The 20,210-nt window shown below is 37.9% G+C and overlaps 1 pseudogene; it reads left to right on the top strand.

The window, feature by feature from the left end:
- Positions 1–10,848: 10,848 nt before the first annotated feature.
- LOC138145727 (protein 4.1 pseudogene) lies at positions 10,849–12,426 on the top strand (annotated as a pseudogene).
- Positions 12,427–20,210: the final 7,784 nt, after the last annotated feature.

The raw sequence follows: 20,210 nt of genomic DNA, 5'->3' as shown, positions 1-20,210 counted from the left end.
GATATGATTGTTATGAAACATGGTGAATGGAGCAGAATTGAACAAAACTGCCCTGGCAAGAATGTGAGCGCATGCAAGCAACACATTTGGCCTTGATGGACAAAATAGTTTCTATCCCCCCCCCCACCTACCTCATTACCTCATTACCTTTGTGAATTCTCCTCTCTGACTTGTAGAGCATTTGCTTACTGAAAGTTGACATGAAAAAATACTGCTCATCAGAAGAAAAAAGATGACTATCAAAAGAAGAAAGCTTTTCAGACTTGAAGACAAGCTGCTCCTTTCCCACTGAAAATGTCAAACCATTATTCATGAGTTCTTAGCAGATTTGATGTAGATGAGCAAGTGCCAATCCTCAGACTCCCCCTCACAAAAGTGCAAATAAGAAGCCTGTTCATTCAGCCATTAATATCACATTAGAGAGTTTTGTTTGATATCCTGAATAGAAAATCATTTCTTCCCTCAGTGTGGGAGTTATTGATTTACTCCTGCTGTTTGCTTTAAGGCTTCTGGTTTTTAGATGTGTTAGTTATTTACCTGAAGGGTTGTAAAAGGATTATTCTTTTCTTTACTGCTTTCTAGAAGTTCGCCTTTTAAAAAATAAATATTGCTTACAATCTGATTTTTTAATTTGAATTTCCATTTTCTAAGGCCACTGAAAACTGTTCTCTTTAAAGGAAATACACAAAATTAGATGTAATTTCGATTGTACGTTGCTTCCCATCAAGACAATGGAAAATCCAGGCATTTCCAAGGAAAGTCAAACAACCACCTTTACTGCCACATTCTCTAGTCTAATTGACAAGTACACACAGGATACCCTTGAGCTCCATCACTATATAATAAGACAGTTTAACAGGAAAAGTAAAAATTTTCACATTTTATGACAGAAAATATGTGGCCAACCTCTTCATCAGAGACAAAAAAAACCCCAAAAAACAAACAAACAAAAAACCCAAGTCCAGTCCTTCAAAATAATTCTCTTATTTCTGACAGAAAAAAAGAGGAACCAAAGTGTATGATTTATTTGTACTAGGGTCTCATAAATCACAGCTTGGCAAAAGAGTGGTAAGGTACAGAGCCCTTTTTGTGATGTGACCCTTCAAACACCAGATTGATAAATCTTCAAAAATTAGACCCTACCCTAAATTTATATCACAAGAGTGAATTGTACCAAATTCTTTGTGATTTATTACAGCCTCTCTGTCACCCCAGCAAAGAAAAGATGTTCATGCTGCATTTTCAGTCTTGCTTTAAATAGCATATGAATTTAGGCCTGCACAAAAACTCTATAATGAATCATGGCCCCATTATCCCACTCCAAAATAAATAGAAAGATCGGCAATTCACTAAGTAGGATTTCCACTATAATTACAGGATTTTACTCACAGCATGGAGAACTGCTACAAGAGGGCAACTGGGGACAGTGGGTAGAGTGTAATGAGTAGTTACTATGGGAAGAGCTGTGTAATCTTTACTAACTGGAAAGACTAGAGAAATTAGGCATTTCTGATAACTCTACCTCCATCCAAATATTCAATCGAATAATATCTACATAGAACTTTAAATTTTCAAAATTTTACAACTTAAGTACATAATTATTTCACTTGTTCCTCACATCAGTCCTGTTAGGTAGGATATTATGATCCCTATTTTACAGATAAGGTAACTGAGGCTAAGCATCGATGGACAAAGAAATAGTAAGGTTAGAATAGTCAAACTCAGCAGCAGTCTCCTAAATCAAAATTAAATATGCTCACCAGTAGACCATATTCTCTACTAATTGGAAATGATTTTAAAGCTAATGAAGAAAAAATCCTCAGATAATCTGAGGTTAGGGCTAGGGTTGCCATAGTTCCTATGTGTTGTTTCTACTATTTTTGAAGGGGAGAAAATAGATCTTTGCCTCATGTATTTTGCAAACAATTTAACACACACACACACACACACACACACACACACACACTTTCTGGACCTTTCAATCACTCATAGAATATTCTAATGCTAAAAGAATACCATGTGAAAGAATATGTGGAGTTTGACAAAAGGACTTCCCAGGTCCCTTCCAATTGGGAGATTTTATGGTTTTAAGAAATTAATTTAGCCAATTGTTGACTAATTGACACTCTTAATTTCCCCAGTGTGCTAGATAACAAGCTATTTTTTACTGGATTCACATTACTACTGCCAAACCCTGTGGCTTGTGGGCTAGAAAGAACACCATTATGATGAAATTTCCTGCAAGAATGCATTTCATTTCAAGTATCTTCCTTTATAGAGTTTTAATAAGAGAAAGGAATTAACATCTCCCATTAATCACAGAAATTCAAACTTCACTGTACTAAATGAAACTTTTCATATAAGATGACACTGATATGAAAAATGACTGTAAAGAAAAGCCACTTTAATACTTGGTGACAAAGGATTGAAACTGAAATTGTCGAATTTAACTACTATATCATCTTGGATAAAGACAGATTTAAGATTTTAAGCACTTAAAAACATATTGTTACAACCTTATCCTGAAAAAAAATAAAGAAATGACCACAAGTGACTTTTGGTTTTATTTAATAACTTTATATCCTAAAACAGGTAGATCCTGATTAGTGCAAATAATTAATCCCTTTATGTAGCTGCATTATTTGAATTTATATCACATATTTCCATTGGGCTAGAACCAAGGACCAAAATTTACATGATTATAATTTTGAATAGTACAAATTCAAACGCAAATGATCATTTCATGGGATTCATTATTCACACTAATTGGTGCATTGCTGTAATTTAAGGTATATGATGGAAATGAACAGGCTACAACATATGAGACAAGTGATTACGAAGAAGTCATTAAAATGTCACCAAAGAAACAGAAGATATAAAACTATGCTTAATCATGTGGTGAGAGAAGGATCATTGTGGACAGCTCTACTGGCATACTTGTGGTGTCAGTCAGTCAAGAAGCATTTATTCATTTCCCAAGATGATTAGGGAAAAAAGAAAAAAATTTATGTGTTCTAAAATATTTATAGCAGCTATCTTTGTGGTAGCAAAGAACTGGAAATTGTGGGGATGACTGTCAAGTTGGGAATGGCTGAACAAGCTATGGTATGTGATTGTGATGGAATACTACTGTGCTATAAAAAAGAATGAGTTCAATTATCTTAGAAAAACATGGATAGACTGAGATGAAATAATGAAAAGCCAAATGAGTAGAACCAAGAGAACACTGTATACAGTAACAATCATATTGTTTCAAGAATAACTTTGAGTGACTAAGTCATTTTGACTGCATTAAATACTCGAACTATGAAGGCATATGAAGGAAGATATTATTTGCATCCAGAAAAAGATCTGATAAACAGAAGTATGTATGGAATGGTCTTAAATACACACATACATATGTACATGTATAATACAAATATAATATATAAATATATAAACACATATGTATATATGCACATATATACACACGTGTGTGTACACCCATGCACATTTGTGCCTAATGATATCCATCTCTAAGGTGGCAATAGGGGTAGAAGAAAAAAAGACAAAAATGAAACCTACATGATATCTTTAGTATATATTTAAAAGGCATAACAAATTTTATATAACAGGTTTGTATTTTCATGTACAATCATCTTTTTTTTTCTATTCTACTGCTATGAAAATGCTTGTTTTATTTCTTAACTTCAGAATAAAATAAATAAAATATTAAAAAGAAGCATTTATTAAGTGTTACTACATTCCGGACACTATGCCAAGCACCGGAGATACAAAGACAAGTAAAAGACAGTCCTTGCTTTTAAAGAGCTTACAGTTTAATGGAGAGATGACGTACAAACAACTATGTGCAAACAAGCTCGAAACAGGATAAATTGGAAAGAAAAAAGAAACAGAGGCAAGGCACTAACATTAAGAGGCATTGGTAAAGGCTTCTTGAAAAAAGTGGGCTTTTAGCTAAGATTCGAAGGAAGAAAAAGCACTTCTGTGTTTAGGCTTCTAGCATATCATAGTAAGCTTTTGGGAGGACATAATCTAGCGTCACTCAGATTGACAAGGAGTGGATGGGTTGCAATTTGTATCCCTGGAGGAAATACCTGCATCCATGTGATGGTGAGATCATAGATTTAGCACCAGAAGGGAAACAGAAGTTCTTTAGTTTATTCACATCATTTATACATATTCACAGATCCCTTTGAATACCAGGACATGACTTTCATTTCTGACTATTTAATAACCTTTACAAATATCTGGTCCCTTCTACAGTTATATCTATAATCCTCTTATGAAGAAACTCTAAACATATGAAAGACAGGGTGGCCCTTAATGACCTATAATAAACAGTCAGTCTTGGCATCATACAAATCTGGGTTCAAGATACCTCTCCAATATATACAACCCTTGTTACCCAGGGTAAGTGGGTTAACCCCTCAAAAAGTATCTATCAAAGTTTCCCAAGGCAACCCTCTAAGACTAAGACACAGAGTGATTGCCCACTCTAATATGTGTGTATGCATGTATGTATATGTATAAGTATATATGCATGCCTATACTAGTAAAAGGAGCTTCCTCTCTAGAATTTCTGTATATCTATGAAATCACATGTGTAATCGCATTCTCCCACAATCCCAACCTAAAAAATATACAATTAGAATCTCTGCCATTGCAATCAGGAATTTAAGTACCTCTGAAGCATATTAGCAACCATTCCTATGAAGTCATACATTCTCAATATTAGAATGAATACACATATGTGTTTGAGAACGGGATGCAATACTTTTAAACATAACTATAAAGATGCCCATGAGCATATGTGTGAAGATTAGATAACAGAAATGGTGTTTTGGGAAACAATGGGACAACAATGTGATCCAGCACATTTAGGCAACATTTGTACAAGCCTCATGCCAACAAGATATTCACAACTTCCTGACTGTTCACGCTCCCCTACAATCTAATCTTGAATACTGACCAGGTTTGGATGCTGAAGTAGCAATTTGTTGACTGACCCCTGCCTTCAAAAATCACCTTAGACTAACACACCACACTTAGATTCGCTAATGTGACAAAATAAGAAAATGATAAATATTGAAGAAGATGCAGGAAATTTGGAACATTAATGCATTGTTGGTGGAGTTGTGAACTGATCTAACCACTCTGGAGGGCAATTTGGAACTGTGCTCACAGGGTTATAAAATTGTACATATCCTTTGATCCAGTAATACTTCTTCTAGGTCTGTATCCCAAATAGATCATAAAAATTAGAAAAGATACTGCATGCACAAAAGAATGCATATGTACAAAAAAAATTTATAGCAGCTCTTTTTGTGGTGGCAAAAATTGGAAATTGAGGAGATGTCCATCAAATGGGCAAATGGCTGAACAAGTTGTGGTATACGAATGTAATAGAATACCATTGTTCCATAAGAAATGAGGTGCAGGAGGATTTCAGAAAAACCTGAAAAGATTTACTTGAACTGATGCTGAGAGAAGTGAGAAGAATAAAGAGAATATTGTACTTGGAACATTGTACAATAACCAATTTTGATAGACTTAGGTCTTCTCAGCAGTGCAATTATGGAAGACAATCCCAAAAGACTCATGGTTGGAAAATGCTATCTACATCTAGGGAAAGAACTGTGGAGTCTGAATGTAGATAGAAGCATACTATTTTCTCTCCTTTTTTTATTGTGTTTTTTTCCCTGTGATTCTAATTCTTCCTTACAACATGACTAATGTGGAAATATTTTTTTTCAAATCACCTCAAACATGAACCCTATGAATGATCAGTTCCTTCTCATAAAATGATTGTTGGGAAGTAATGGAAAGTGAGAAAACTAAGGCTCTATTGACCAGAAGGAAGGAATTACAAAATTGAGGATGTCTACTCAGATATCTCTCATGAAGAAATAGTTGTGGACTAATATTTTTTTCCACACCAGTAGAATGCATGCCTCAGAAACTTTTAGATGGATTTTTTGTAGCAAATGTTAATTTCTTAGTTATAAAATTTAATTATAATTAAATAGATAAATTATTTTAAGTAATAGATATTTCCCAAATATTACTTGTAAATTGATTATTTTAGTGAAGTCATATTTTAAATGCAGTACAAAATCACACTATTCAAAGAAACCATAAGGTGAATCCATGTATAATATGATATGAGATGAGATGAGATGTGATGTGATATGATATAATATAATGTAATGTAATATATAATGTAACATAATATAATTATAATATAAAATAAATCAGTTGATTAACATGTGTTGATATTTTTTAACCTCAGCACTGTATTTAGTGGTATGAGAGACACAACGATGTGTAGGACATGATCTCTATCTCCTTAGGAACCTTGCCAAGGGTCTCTCATAAGATTCTCTCCCTCCCTCTCCCTCTCCCTCTCTCTCCCTCCCTCTCTCTCTCTCTCTCTTTCTCTCTCTCTCTCTCTCTCTCTCTCTCTCTCTCTCTCTCTCTCTCTCTCTCTCTCTCTCTCTCTAGATTACTTGACAATCTGACACACTTCTAGAGCTGTATTTATCACCTCTCTGACGAAACTCCTAATATTACATTTCTCATCTAAATTTTTCTCCCAAGCTCTGGATTTGCATTTCCCTTTTAGCAGTCTTCACTCTCCTTAACTTCCCTATAGTGTTTGACATGCTTGACCAGTTTCTTCTTTTTGATAGTTAATCCAGTCTTTGCTACCATGACACTACTTTTTATTAGTTTTCAACTTCTCTGGTAGATTTTTCTTTATCTCTTTAACTGTCTTCCTTTCCAACTCCTGATTTTTTCCAATGTTCTATCCTTGGTGATCATCTCTTTGTTCAAGATTCTCTTCCTTTAGTCAAGTCACTCATTGCTATTCCTTCTAACACAACATCCACATAGATGCCTCCAAAACATATCTAATCAATCCTGACACTCCTTTGAGTTGCCATTCTAAATTACCACCTGTCTAGGCAACCACACTGTCATACCCAGGAAGGCTGCTAGCACAGGTTCTTAGTCAGCAATCTTTTTTAATTACATTCATTAGTTCAGGGGAAATATCAGCACCCTGAACTTCAGAGAAAAAGCAAACAAGGAAAATAAAGAAAATACAAGCAGAGAAATAAAGACCAACAGACAGGACTTCTAACTGTCTGAGAAATTAGCACAGGTCAACACACTGATCCAAATGTCTGACCAAGGCAGTACATAACTAGTTACCAGAGAGAGAAACACCAACATCTGAGTTTTTCAAAGCTGAGGGGAGAGGAGGACTAGGGTGGGATGGGGGAAGGGTTATGCAGGCTTCTTAAGGGCTACCAAGAGTCTCATCTGGCCAAATCACAAGAATGCTCTTTCCATGAGTGAGTCCCAAGGCAAAATGCTAACCTCAGGGTATATACACCCTTTTTAGAGCCAGAGGGACCACAACCCTAGACTCAGAGCCTAATTACAAATTAATAAAAGGTGTGAAAGCCTTCCTACAAGCAAGTATCCTCTAAGCAAGCTTCCTTTAATGTGCTCCACATGACTCTGTTAATGGGCAGGGAAGATATTAATTCCACTAACATTATAGAAAGCAGGGGTGGGGAACCTGTGGCCCCAAGGCCACATGTGCTTTCTATGTCCTTTGGTGGGGCCTTTTTACTGAGTCCAAATTTTATAGAAGAAATTCTTTCATTAAGGGGATTTATCCTGTGAAGTTTGGATTCAGTCAAAGGGCTTCACTTATAGCCTAGAGAGTCACATGTGAACTCAAGGCCGCATGTTCCTCACACTGGCTGCAGTAAACATTTTGATTTAGATGTACTGTTAGCCTGTAATATTCAACATATTCAAAACTCAACTCATTATCTTCCTCCTAAAACCACTCTTCCCAAATTCCCTACTCATGCTGATACCATCATCATTTAACTAATCAACCAGATGCAAAACTGTGAGTCATCTTTGATTCTTCTCCATACTAATGATCGTTGCTATATTATCATGTCCCAAATAGAACTAATCATCATCTTCCTGCACTCCAACCCTCCTTCCAAAAAACAACAAAAAGTCTTTATTTTTCCTGATGACCTTGCTATTTCTGTTAATGTCTCTTATTTACTGTCATCTAAACTATGAAAATATCCTCTTGTGTTTAAATTGTATCTTGTTCTGGACCCTCTGACCACCCTTCCCTCATCTCCTACACAATATAGTTAGTCAGTTTATAAGTAACCAGTATGAATGGGACAATAGCACTAAATAATATTGCAAACAGGAATTGAAAGTCACATACAAACCATCCCATTGGTCAAAGAAGCATAATTTATAAATTATATCATATATTAACCAAAAATCATATCCTGGTAATATGTGCTGAGTCGGAGAAAGCCATCCAAGGCTACTAGACATATAGACAAATTCCAATAGACCAGCAGGTAACCAAATGATGATAATTTTGAGATGATATGGACACTGTAATTTTAAAGTTTTAATAACAACTTTGAATATTTTTGGATATGGTAGTGTAATGGTAATGCAATTTTGAACTTGAAGATCCCTTTTGTGTTGGCAAAAGTAGCAGATACTTAACACTTAGTGTCAAGCCACTTTTTGGGGGAACAGAAGGTGTGAACTCCTGTCTCCTGTTACTGACAACAGGAAGAGCTTGGCTGAAGGAAGTGAAGTAGGTAGGACTGTGTATATAAGAAAAGCCCCAGAGAGGCACAGTCAGAATTTCCTTCAGACTGAGATCTGGTGGAAGAGCAGCTACAGAAAACTGGAGAACTGAGTCCTGAAAACTTGTGGTGGTGGAGCTTCTTCTGAACAGGAGCCCAGGAGCCCAGGGGCCAGGAGCCAGGAGCTCAGGAGGCCAGGAGCCAGGAGCCCAGGTAACTGAAGCATGACCAGAATGCTGAGACTTTGTTTGTTTGTGGCTTGGTTGACCCTTGAATTCTTTGGAGCGGAAATGGTGAAGGAGCTGACATGGACCAGACCTGTGAATGCCAGTGTGGAGCAGGACCTCCCCAAAGAGCTGGTCAGGAACTGGGAGTTGTCTGCTGTTGAATCCAGGTAGAATCTGGGACCATGGAAGGGGATCCAGGGAATCTGAGAAAAGGCCCCAAGTCAAGATGAAGAAAAGACCTCTCCTTGGGTACTGAGTAATTATGGAATTATTGTTTGCTAGTGACCTAAGGGGTGGAGGGTTTTGTGTATGATACTTAGTAAGACTTTGCTGAATGGTGACTGATTGTACTTTGAGCACTTTGCTATTGTTACTGATAAGTGACTGATTGGGTTAATCAAGACTTTGCCCCAAGAGTACTTTGTGAATTTGAATTTGTTTTGTTCCATTTGTTACCTTTATATTCCCAGTGCCTTGCACTTAGTTGGCTGAATTTTAGTCTAACTGAAGAGATGATACAATATATGTATAGAATACTAATTAAGGGCAAATTTTCAGGGTAGGGTTTTTAATGCTATATCTTGGTGGTGTTGAGATCAATGAGACTCAGACAGGACTTGGATCAGGAAGCAAACTCATAGGTCATTTCCTCTAACCTCTTCATTTTATAATATGAGGAAACAAAAATTGAAGATTAAGTGACTTGCCCAAGGTCACATTGTAAGTGTTAATTGCAGTATTTGAGGCCAGGTACACTGATTCCAGAGCCAGTGGTCTTTCCACAGTACCACCACCACCATTTTCAACTCAAGTAAAGCTTCCTGAGGCAGGCAGGACTTGATCCAGACCTTAGAGAACATGTGGGCTTTGAAAAAAATAAAGAAGAAGGAGAGTATCACAGGCAAAGGAAACAATCTGAGAAAACATAGGGACAGAAATAGGAATATCTGTGATTTCACTGGTACAAGGCATGCCTAGGTAAGTAAATTCCCTCTACCAATTCATGTCAATACTTTATGTGGAAATTTAGTCTTATAAATTTAGCCTAGACTCTAGGTCCAAGTTCAAGTGAATTGCCTAGAATCACATAACCACTATGTGTCATGAACAAGATGTGAACCCAGGTCTTCCTTGATTCAAAACTAACTCTCTATACACTATGTCATGTTATTCCTTGAGTGAGCATATAAAAAAGGAAATGGTCTGTTTAATTTTTTTTTCTGAGTTATTCTTCATTTGCTATGGAATGATTGCTTAAATATTCTAAAACAATTTTGTAACAAATTCAAAACCTATACCCTAATTTTTAAATTTCTATAAATTATTCTTAAGCTATAGGCATTTTCTCAGGCACATTCATGTATCATACTTTATGTGGAGGGAGTGAGTGAGGAGGAACAGGATAGAATCACTGAGAGAAAAATCTATTCATAGAACACTTAAGGAATTAGTGAAATTAATTCCATGACTTCAAGGTGCTTACATCTTAGGAATAACATTAGATATAACATGAATTTCTAGTTATAATTTTATCAAAATTTTTAACAGCTGAATAGACATGTACTGAGTACAAAACAATGTCTAAGCAAAATAATGATTACGCCAACATATGTACCAAAAATATATTACCATAAAGATTTTTTCCATAAATCGCCATTCAAATGAAATGAATATAGTTTGCAAAGGGCATATAACTACAAATATGAAAGGAAAATTACCAACGTGATTGTCAGTCTGAGCAAATGTCCCCTAGCAACACCAAAAGCTAGGGAAAGGATTAGGGAGGAGAGATAAATGTGATTTCCAAACTGAAGGCATAATGTTAAAGAGCAAATTATCACAGGCAAAAGCCAAGATAATTTTGGCCTTGAAATCTACATGCTTCATTGATATCACTAAAATATCAAATACTGAATAAGAAACAATTTTATTTTACTAACATTAGAAATATGTGGGAGTCCAGCATGGCCAAGGTTGGCCACGCACAGGTCTCCCTGCCCCTCACCCCCCCAGCCCCACCCAGTTCTCTTCTGGTCAGAGAAGACTTAGTGATTGAGGCCAAGAATCCACAGCACCATCAGCAGAAGAAAGAAGGTGAAGGAACCATCAAAACAGGAACATAAAAGGCTCAGCTGGAAAAGTCATCACAGAAGGCAGCTAAAGGGATTGATCATTCTGAACAAAAGCAGAAAGCTTCCAATGGGGATATCCCTGCTTCCTCCCCTTCCCCCCCCCCCTACAAGGACTTGAGTAAGAACAAAGAGTGGATATCAGAAAGCTGAGGTTTGTGCCTGCTATTTCCCTCTTTTCTCAAGAGGCCTAAGTCTCAAGTCTCTGAAGATGAAGGCAAAGAAATAGAATTACCTAAGGATAAAAGAGAGAGAGAGGGGTCAGAAAGAAACAGAGTTTGGAGCTGGTCTTGATGAAGATATCCTTTTAAAGGTCCCCATTGCTTCCCCTGAACATAAACTTAAAACATACCTGTCTTTGGATCTTCGTTCTCTAAGCAGCTCAGAAACACAGACTTCCCAGGAAGGGCATGGAGAAGATCTGGAGTTTGAAACTAAGGAAGGTAAAGAATTTGAAGATGGCTCAACTGTAGAAGGGAAAAAAGAAAGCATGGAACCAAAAACTGAGAAAGAGCCCAGGTCTTATCAGAAAGCGGTCAGTAGACACAGAAACATACACTGCAACGTGTCCTTACTGGATGACATAGTTTATGAATGTGTTGTGGAGAAACAGATCAAAGGACAAGATTTCATAAAGAGAGTATGTGAACATCTCAGTCTATTGGAAGAAGACTACTTCTGTCTTGCCATATGTAATAATGTGACTTCTAAGACTTGAGTGGATTCTGTCAAAGAAATTAAAAAACTGGTTTCATGGTACTCCTTGGAATTTTACATACAATGTGAAGCTTTATCCACCTGACCCAGCACAATTATCAGAACATATAACAAGCTATCACTTATGTCTGCAGCTTTAGCAGGACATCATTATGGGACAACTGCCTTGCTCCTTTGCCACTTTAGCTCTGCTAAGATCTTACACTGCCCAGTATTAATCAGGAGACTATGACCAAGAACTTCATGCTACTGATTGTTAGTGAGTTGAAACTGGCCCCAAACCAGACACAAGAAATTGAAGAGAAGGTCATAGAATTTCAAAGTCATACAGGTCTATGACTCCAGCCCTAGCTGACCAAAAAACTATCCATTTATGGAGCAAAGAACTTGGAGGGAGTGGATATCACATTGAGAGTGTGTTCCAGTGACCTTCTTGTTTACAACGACAAGCTGAGAATTAACCACTTTGCTTGACACAAGGTGCTGAAGATTTCCTTGTAAATGTGACTGCTTTTTCTTTTTTTAATCAAGATTCAACCTAGATAGTATAAGAAGTATGAATGTGCCATTGGATTCAACCTTCCCAGTTATCCTGCAGCTAAGAACTTGTAGAAAGTATGCATAGAGCATCAGACATTTTTCATACTAATGTCCACTGGAACCATTCCCAAGAGAGACTTGAGACTGAGTTCATAGCTCAGACCATTACATCAGACACCACAAGCAGCACCACCATAACTGATTACCAAGACCATAAAAGTTGAGATCTCACAGACCCATACTGAAAAAAGAATTGTGATCACAACAGATTCTGACATTGACCATATTCAGGTCCTTGTTCAGACAATCAGAGAAGCCAAGGAATAACACCTCAACACATCAGTGACTGGGGCCGGCTAGGTAGCACAGTGAATAGAGCACTGGCTCTGAAGTCAGGAGGACCTGAGTTCAAATCAGGCCTCAGATACTTAACACAAAAACTAGCCATATGACCTTGGGCAAGTCACAAGCCCAATTGCCCTACCTTCCCCCCTCCACAAAGCAAAAAAAATAAATAAATAAAACAAAAACAACAACAAGAGCAGAAACATGTCAGTGACCAAGGTTGTCCATCAGGAGACCAAAATCATGGAGAAGTAACTCAGAAATCCCACCACACTCCTTTTCCAGTTTCAGAGAAAACTAACAGAACAATAAGGAAACTTCGTGTAGTGTTGATGCTTTGGAATTTCAAGAACTTTCTAAAATCACTGAAAATTCATCTTCCTTTTCATTTGGACATGACATGTGATTCTTCTAAATGCCACTGAGCCTTTGTCATTGCTTTGTCTAGATGATGATGTCAGAAGCTGTCTAGCTTTTTACTCTATGGATTGTTTTTTAGCTAAGCCGTCGTGAATTTTTTTCAGGGTGGCTTGCACCCCTCACTTTTTCATACCTGAATATTTCATGGGCCTTGTCACCTCACAAGAGCTGCATCCACTGTGCTGGAGGAGAAAGCCAGGTGATTGATCTCTCTTCTTTATTGTACACTCTTGGTGACACACATGACTGCAAAAACCAACTCTTTCCCCTTTGGAGCCAATGAGCTTACTTCATCTGCCTGATTGAAGCCTGAGGCAGTGAAGGCATCTCCCCAGTGCCTGATTGGAAGGGTGCTCGTCTGTGAATCATGGGCAGAGGGCCAAACACACACCATCATGGGCAGAGACCTCAGCTGTAAATATAGTGTTTTTCTCTCTAACACTCTTTTTCAAAAAGCTATTTCAGTAGCTGTTTAGAGCAAAGACACTGGAACTTCAAATATATGATGCTGTGAATTCTCAAACACATTCATGGAACTGTCACCTACCTCCTTAACCTTTTGGCTCCTTCAGAAATAGTCTTTCCCCCCTTTCCCAACATAATAGATCAGTAGTGTCGAAACAATAGCTTCTAATCACCCAAGTGGATGATTGTTCAACATCCACCCAGCAAAAAGGATCAGCAGATGCATTAAAAAGTCCTTGTCCTACCTAATGGCTTCAGGAAGGACTATGAGGAGACATAGTGAGGCATAAGAGTAAGTCTCTATTTCTGACCATGTGCTGCTCACATGTGGTAGAACTGGCCTTGAACTATCAGATTCTTCCAAGAAAACTTCCTGAGGCAGCTTCACTGATCTAGAAATATCAGAGAAGCCAGTCCCGGCTACTTCTCTTCTCCCCCATGTACCCTACTAGTCGGGGTTGCTTCCTAGACCAAGGGCCTTGTGTACCTGGGAACTTTGTCTCCTTTCCCAGTATTATAGTATGACCTAGGAATCAGAGTATGTCTTTCTTCTTCCATAGGACTTGACTATTTTCTACTTCACTTTGAGGCTTGCTGGATTTGGTTTTAAAGACAGAGTTAATGTCCTCCGTTTTCAAGATTGCAGTGTGCCTACCTCTAAGGCACCTGCCTAACCCAGCTCAAGGCTGTGGCTTAGAGTTGAGGATTTTCTCTCATGGCGACTGGTCCTCCCATTGACCTGCCTCTACTCTCAAACACATCTTCTTGAGCCCTAACCTGGAACAAGAAAGAAGCAAGGGCTTCCTGGGATGAGGACAAGACGAGTTGCAAGGGCAAAAAAGTCAGCATTTTGTCCAAACTACAGAAAGGCATTGTGCAGCTCACTCATGTCAGCCAGCTCCCCTCAGGCTGCCATTCTACGGCCTCCTACCTAGGACTTGTAAACCAGGAGTGATGCCCCTGTAGGCCATGAGCATCCAATTACTTTGAAATTGATCCTAGCAAAGGAAAAAGAGTGGGTCTCAGTGAGCTAGAGGTTAAAGTCGTCTCCCTTTGAGAAGGCAGAGCCCACACCTGTTCCTTAGTCACAGAGATCAACCCAGGATGAAACCAATGAAGACACAGCCCCCAATCAAGAAAGTGTCCTGAACCATGGCATGTAACAGCAAAGTCCAAAATTCACAAGATGAAGCCAATTACTCCCCAGAAGGGGGACAAGGCTCAGACAAGCAAGCAGAGTGTCCTTTGTCACAAAGAGAACCAGGCTAGAGTGAATGGAAGGTTTATTGTAAGCTCGTCACCACAGGGAGGGAAAACACCATAAGACATCTCTTCCTACAAAGGACAGGCCAGCAGTATCATCTTCACATATAAATGACAGGAGTAAAAAGTGGGGCCCAGAGAGTTTGGTGTGAGGCTACTTTTCTTGGCAAGAATGAGGACTGAGTTTTATTGAAAAGTTGTTTTAAAGCGTGAACATGGGAGAGCTGAGTCCTCTTCCTAAGTTCACACATCCTTAGAGCTGAGTCCCTCTAATTGACTGATAAAAACCAAGCCCCAGAGAAGTGAAATGACTCATACATTGTCACAGCTGGTTAGTGGTGTCTTTTTACTCCACCAGCTGGCCCACAAGTGACTCATTTGCTAGCTGTATGGCCTTAGTCAAATATTTGTCACCTCTGTGAACCTGTTTCCTCCTTGAAGCATAGTGAGGGTCATTTGGCCTGCAATATTCCCTGCCCCACAACCTCTGTCTCCTCCACTTCACCTTAACCTAGCAGTAGATATTGAAACTATTTGAATTTTTCTCTGCCTATTGTATTTTTTTTTTCAAGCAATTGGGGTTAAATAACTTGCTCAAGGTTACACGGCCAGTTATTTCTGGGTGTGGTGCTGTCGGAGCCCGGATTCGATCCCTAGGTCGTCCCGACACTGGAGCCAGTGTTCTTACTTGCTGTGCTACCTGGCTGCCCCATGCCTATTGTATTTTAAATGTGAAAAGAATCAGAAGCAAAGGGAGATGGCGGGTTGCCCTGCCAGAGTACCAAGAACAGGGGAAATATAAGGCTAGATCAAGGCTCAGAAATACTCCCAGATTTAAAGACTTGGCAGGGACTTGACCAAAGTGACCCAGATACACCACAGAAAACTTTATCTAGTTTTATTATCTTCCACCCCAAGGTGAGACTGCAGGGATGGCTCTCTCAAAGCTCAACCTATCACCTCTAGCTGCAAACTATATAGAACTTCTGTTTACACCATCTCAGGCCCATTCAGTATCCAGTATGGTGGGTGGGTAGGGTGAGCAGGAAAGGAGAGATTTGGGGAGCCCAAGCCCCCCACCTCAGCAGTGACTGGCTTCCTCACTCCAGACCCTGTTCCATCAATTTGGTCACCAGTCTAGGTTTTGTTTCTATAAACCAGTTTCAAGTATATTCTTTTAGTTGCAAAGAAAAAAATGAAGTTTACAAATTTAAAAAAAATGTATTGTATTGAACAGCTGTTTACATTTCTTGATGAAGTAGGAGTTATGGTCACAGAATTGAACTGGAAAAAGCCTTAGATTAAATTAGGTGATGATCAGATCTGCTGTTTGGGACTTTGGTATTGAAATGCAGGGTAGGTTGTGATAGTGTTTAGATATAGTGGGTCAGTCTTGCTACATGTATTACTTTTTCAATAAATTTCAAACAAACAAAAAGAAATATCTGGTATTTTCTTAGTCACTCTATTATAAAAACAAATTATACTGTCAAAAATATCCAGACCTGAGACTAGGAATAGTCAAGGCGGGCAGCTGCCTAGGGTATAACGGGCATATAAAATTAGACATTTTATGGTTATTTTTTTTATAAATTTACATACTGATAATGTCAGGAAATTCTACTTTTCATGGTAGACAGACACTTTTTTTTTCAAAATATGCCAAGTCCCTGAGGGGTAGTATCATATTATGGACCAACCTTGGAGTCTCAGACGCTATTGAGGTCTTGGAACTCATATATTCTAGCTGTATGCCCACAAGTGACTCCGCCTCTCAGCATCCCAGGCAGCTTTTTAAGATGCTTAATTTCAGACAAGTTACTGATCTGCATCAAAGTTTCCTTTACTGGAAGTTGCCTATAATAATAAATCTGGTATCTTCCTTGTCCCCCAAAACACACACACACACACACGATAAAAATAATAATAATTAAAATTGCAAAAAACAGCAACAACAACTAAAAAAACAGTTTTTAAGTTCACATATTTTATATATAATTAAGTCAGAATTGAATAGCTTTACTTAGTTTTAACCCAAGCAGCACAGTTTGAAAAAATACTTCCCTTCTGCCCTAGCCACCTAGTAATTTTCTCCTATTTAAGGCTCTTTGTTTTTATTATAATCTTCATGCAGATAAGAGGAATAAACACTTATAAAGTACTTATTATGTGCCAGGCACAGTGCCTAGTGCTTTACAAATATCTCATTTGATCCTTTCAACAACCCTGCAATATAATAACAGGTGCTGTTATTATATACCCACCATTCTACAGATGAGGAAGTTGAGGTAAACAGAAGTTGTGACTTGCTTAGGGTCACAGAACTAGTATCATCTGAGGCTGCATTTGAACTCGAGTCATCCTGACTCCAGGCCTAGTGCCAACAGCTTCTTCTAGAACATTAATTGAGCATTCTCTGTGTATAGTAATTGCTCATTCTAGGGTCAGACGATGGGCAAAGAAAGAACGTAAAAGAAAAAGGAAGACGTGGTCCCTGTCCTCTAGGTGCTTACATACCAGTTGCTGATGGGGAGCATGTGTGGATGTATTTTGAAGGGGAGGAGTGGTCCTTACATTAAGGAACATGCTGAGATTAATTTTTGTTTTGTTAATTTTTGTTGCTTATCTTTTTCCTCTTATCAGAGCTAAAAGGAACCTCGCCCATGTTCTTCTTTTCTCAGACAGCATCTAATCCATACCTGGGTTAGGTTATTTTGATTGAACTCCTTTGAATCAGACCGAACTAACTTCTTAATAGAATTATATAAGTTAAAAATAAGTCCAGTGTCTAACTCTATCTTTCCTCTCTGTGGCATAATAACTAGGTGCCCCTTATTCAGGGTTGTACCACTGACTCCTTTTTCCCCCTGGTAAGTGGATGTGTTTGCGTTGGGAAAGGGAGAATCTTTTCACCTACTTGGTGATGTTTGGATAGGTTCTACTCTCCTTTAGAAGATGCTATCCTAGTTGATGCTTAGACTAAGGACAGATTTATTCTTACCCCAGGAGAGGGGTAGATTGGAGCACAGTGAGCGGCAGTCTTATGTATCATGTTCATATTTTTAATCTTGACCACATATTCGTACTTTTCATTACATTACCCTACATTGCCTCTTTTTTATATATTTATCTCGAAGCTTCATTTTTCTAGTATTTCTTTTCCTTTTGCTAATAATGGTGCACTTAAATCAAAGTCAGCAAGATTAGAAAAAGGAAGTGAGGATAAGCAGATAGCACACTATGCCTAAAGAATAAAACAATGAGGGCTGGGCCACGGGTCAGTGTAACTGTGTAAAAGTTAAATAAAAGTAACACTGACCATTGTAACTTTTTATCATGACATTAATCTGACTCACTCTTGTAAATCTTGATAATCAGAACTTGACCATATTTCCAAATAATTTTAGATTGAACAGTTGTATAAAATAGATTAGTCCATAGAAGAGAGTATGAAGGGAGTCACAGGGAATATGAGGACATGGGTGTTGTGTCACAAGATGCAAATTTAGTGAATTTCAAGGATTTTATAATACCATGTAATGTTGAAAGGCAGCCAATTATGTAGACTTTTCTCCATAAAACATATTTCTGGTGTCAGTAAATTGTTTTCCACTGGGGAAATTGCTTCTTAAAACAAAATAAAGAACTGATTGTTTTCTCTTCTGGATTTATATTTCATTTGAAGAAAAACAATGGATCATTTTAACAAAATGCTTTTGCTTAGCAACATCATAACCCATTTACTTTTCCCCTCCCACAATTGCCTGCTAGCTGGTATCTGGCACTTGGTTGTTCAAGTATCATTTATACCCTGGCCTTGCTGCCAGATACACTGAGCTAATCTACTTAGAGCACAGCTATCCATCTGCTGGCCTCAATCTGCCCCTTCCTTTCTTCCTCAAAGGAGGAGATAAAATCTTGTTGATACTATTCAAACACTGATTCAACATTCATCCTGGGAACTCAGTCAGGCTGAGTAAGAGCCACTTTTCTTTGCCTTCTCTAGAAAAGCGGGGCAACAAATAAGAGAAAATGAACTCTGGAAGGAGAATTGTTTCAACTTTCCTGCACATGAACCAAGAGATATCAAAATTTCATGAATACAGGAAGATAAGTAGACAGCAATGTCAGTTATCATTTGCACTAACGATTCAACATGTATTGTTACAATAGTTTCTACCACGTCCTTCAAGGTGTATCTCAAATGGTGGTAGCATAATGTCCCAAAAAGCAGTCTGGATTTGAAGTAAAGGGACCTTGTAGTGAAAATAAGCATATTAATATACGATGAGCAATGCCATTTTATCTTTTAAGTAGGCCTCCAATTTGTGACTATGTAGTTGTAGAAGCTGGTTTTTGTTTTTTGGATTTTTTTGGTAATAAGATAAGGAATTCAATGGCATAGTTTGACAGTGTTGCATGTACTCCAGATTTTGTCAATAGCTAGCAATGATGTGTGTTCGTTTCAAATTTGGACATTTGTTCAGTTGTTACAGATATGTCTTACTCTTTGTGATTCCATTTGGGTTTTTCTTGGCAAAGATACTGGAGTGATTTGCCATTTCCTTTTCCAGCTCATTTTATGTATGAGGGAACAGAGGCAAACAGAGGTATGTGGCTTGCCTTTGGTCACACAGATAAAAAGTGTCTAAACCCACATTTGAACTCAGCTCTTTCTGCCTATGGACCTGATGCTCTATCCACCATGTCACCTTGTTGCCCCAAATTTGGTCACCACCTTCTAATAACGTGTAATCAATGATTACCAAATCAAAAAAAGATTTGTAATCAATGACTAATGGCAAACATGTGCTCCCCAGATTTTGCAAATATCTTTTAATGCTATATAGATATATGTGTAGGTATAAGTGTATGTCTCCAATATGATAAACTGAAAAGCACTAATAACATTAGCTTTGATTTATAGCTTCTTATCATTAAAAGGTTAGATAATTATCACCAATTAGAATTTAGATGTAACTTTGTAAATTCCCTTGGCAAGAACCACAAAGACACACTAAAGGCCCCAGTAATCACCCTATTTTTGGTTCTCTACTAGGATGGTGTCCTGTGTTTACTACACTTGGAATGTGAGCATCCCATGATAACTTGTCATGGACATAGACTTGCCAGAATGTGATCTCAGAGGGCCTTTGATTGGACATAGAGGGAACCTTGTTATAAGTATCAGTATGAGACATAATTAATGAGACCTTCATGAATGAGGCTTGTTCCTAGAGAATTTGATGTTTGCATTACTAAAATAGTCAGTAAATTTGATTCCACATGTTAATAAGTTTTATCATTATACCATCAGCTCTAATAAATATAAAGGATGACAAATCGGTTTTACATGGGCATTATAGATTTTTATTCAAATGATTATTCTACCATTTACTACCAATCCAGGCAATGTAGTATAATGGTAGGGATAGCACTTGGAATCA

This window comes from Petaurus breviceps, unplaced genomic scaffold, assembly GCF_028583685.1.
Source record: "Petaurus breviceps papuanus isolate PSGF00001 unplaced genomic scaffold, PetGlider_PUasm1.0 90743, whole genome shotgun sequence".
NCBI lineage: Eukaryota > Metazoa > Chordata > Mammalia > Diprotodontia > Petauridae > Petaurus > Petaurus breviceps.
This window is presented reverse-complemented; position numbering and strand designations above follow the sequence as displayed.